Source organism: Propithecus coquereli, unplaced genomic scaffold (genome assembly GCF_000956105.1).
Source record: "Propithecus coquereli isolate 6110/MARCELLA unplaced genomic scaffold, Pcoq_1.0 Scaffold666, whole genome shotgun sequence".
NCBI lineage: Eukaryota > Metazoa > Chordata > Mammalia > Primates > Indriidae > Propithecus > Propithecus coquereli.
This window is the reverse complement of record NW_012152685.1, coordinates 120,156-122,655: the sequence shown is the minus strand read 5'-3', so window position 1 is coordinate 122,655 and position 2,500 is coordinate 120,156. Positions and strand designations below refer to the sequence as shown.

The 2,500-nt window shown below is 34.6% G+C and overlaps 1 protein-coding gene across 1 annotated transcript in view; it reads right to left on the bottom strand.

Moving 5' to 3' along the window:
* LOC105823291 (ephrin type-A receptor 5-like) overlaps nucleotides 1-2,500 on the bottom strand; it is a gene marked incomplete at its 5' end in the record, with an annotated part of 143,922 nt that overhangs the window by 30,202 nt on the left and 111,220 nt on the right. The gene's annotated exons all lie outside the window — the stretch shown is intronic.

Below are 2,500 nucleotides of genomic sequence, written 5' to 3'. Positions count from 1 at the left end.
ATTCAATAAATGGTGCTGGAAAAATTGGACAGCTACATGCAGAAGAATTAAACAGGACCCCTTTCTCTCACCATTTGCAAAAATTAATTCAAGATGGATAAAAGACTTATATGTAAGGCATGAAACCATAAAAATTCTAAAAGAAAATGTAGTAAAAACTTTTCTAGACATTGGCCTAGGCAAAGAATTTATGACTAAGATCTCAAAGGCAATTACAGCAACAACAAAAATAAATAAATGGGACTTGATTACATTTAAAAGCTTCTGCACATCTAAGGAAATAATCAAGAGAGCAAATAGGAAACCTACAGAATGAGAGAAAACATTAGCAAACTATATATCCGATGAAGGGCTAATATCCAGAATCTACAAAGAACTCAAACAAATCCGCAAGAAAAAAACAAACAACCCTGTTAAAAAGTGGGCAAAAGACATGAACGGATGCTTCTCAAAAAGCGAAAGACAAATGGCCAAGAGAAATATAAAAAATGCTGAGCATCACTAATCATCTGGGAAATGCAAATCAAAACCACAGTGAGATATCGCCTTACCTGTCCCAGAATGGCTCTTATTAAAAAGTCCAAAAACAGTAGATGCTGGTGTGAATGCAGAGAGAAAGGAACACTTATAAACTGTTGGTGGGACTGCAAATTAGTACAACCTCTATAGAAAACAGTATGGAGATTTCTCAAAGAACTAAAAGTAGACCTACCATTCTATCCAGCAATCCCAATACTGGGTATCTACCTAAAGGGAAAGAAGTCATTTTATCAAACAGACACCTGTACTCAAATGTTTATTACAGCACAATTCACAGTTGCAGATATATGGAATCAACCCATGTGTCCATCAATTCATGAGTGGATTAACAAGATGTCGGGCGTGTGTGCGTGTGCGTCTGTATGTCACACATACATACCATAGAATATTGCTCAGCCACAAGAAGGATTGGATTTATGTCTTTTTGCAGCAATTTGGATGGAACTGGAAATAAGTATCCTAAGTGAAGCATCTCAAGAATGGAATAACAAACACCCATGTACTCCCTAATAATTTGGAACTAACTGATGGGCACACATGGGCACAGAAAGAAATAAAAATCACTGGAAATCAAGAAGGGGGCTGGAGGAAGGAGAGACGGGGTAAAAACCTACCTAACAAGTACAATGAACAATATTCAGGTGATGGGCACATTTATAGCCCTGACTAAAGCATTATAAAGCTATTCATGTAACAAAAAGTTTGTATCCCCTTAGTATTCTGTAATAAAAAAATTTAAAAAAAGAAGTCAGAGTGGTAGGATTTACATTTAAGTGCTTTTGGCATACAAACCTGCAGTCTTTCCACTTTCATACTGAGTCACATTAGTGAAATTAGAAATAATTACCCCGTCACATGAAAATAATTTGAGAGGGGCATGAACCTTACCCTACAAATGCATATTTATTTGCACTATATATACATATGTGGGCATATATCTTCAGAACTAAAATGAACTATTTTGGAAGATGGTGCATTCTTCATCACAGAAGAAGTGAAAATGTAGGCTTGAAAACTGAGTAGCAAGAAAATTATAGGGAAAATTTGAACATCAGCTGTATGTCTCCATGAATTAAGTTCTACCTAGGACTTCAGTGCCTGTATTGCTAGGTATCTTCTTAAGATCTCACATAGAAGAGCTGTTACTATGAGATATGAAGCTACCCAAAATGACTAGAGTTTGTGAATATATTTCTGGAAATAATCTCAGATAACATAAAACAGTTTCAGATGTATCAGTTTTGTGCCAGGATTTCTTTCCTATTTTCAATGGTTATTAAAGACAAATTGAGTATGTCTTTTTTCTTAGTACATCATTAATAGAGTTCCAGAGATTAAAAAGATCTTAGAAATCCTCTTTTTGAGTCCCTTCCCTTTATAATCACTGAAAATGACAGCAAGAGTTGTAGAATCGTAAATGACTGGCTCTATGTTTAAGATTTTTATTTTGTTGTTGTTGTTGTTATACTGCAAGGTGCAGGAACTTTGAACTGAAGTGCTGATAATTCTTTATGTATCACTTTTTTAAAAGGGTAGTTATCATGAGGATACTAGTTCTTAAAATAATTACTTAGATCCAAGAGCAGCATTATCCTTAGAAGATCAATATTATCTTAGAGGACCAATATTCTTTGGTCCAACACACTCATTTTAAACATTATTCCGAGGCTAAGCAGTTGAATAATTTGCTCATTGTCAAATCTTAGTAATCCGCAATATTTGGGTGAGAACTAAATTCTTCATACTCTTACTTTAGTTAATTACAACATGCTCCTTGTTTTGCCACAAAATATTCCAGTAATATAAGCAATATGCATATTGTTTATATTATTGCAGATATAGGTATATATGTGTGTGTGTGTGTGTGTGTGTGTGTGTGTGTGTGTGTGTACACCTTTATTTCACATCAGAAATTGAAATAAAGGTTAGAAATAGGAAGAGAGGAGCACCTAGTACAAAG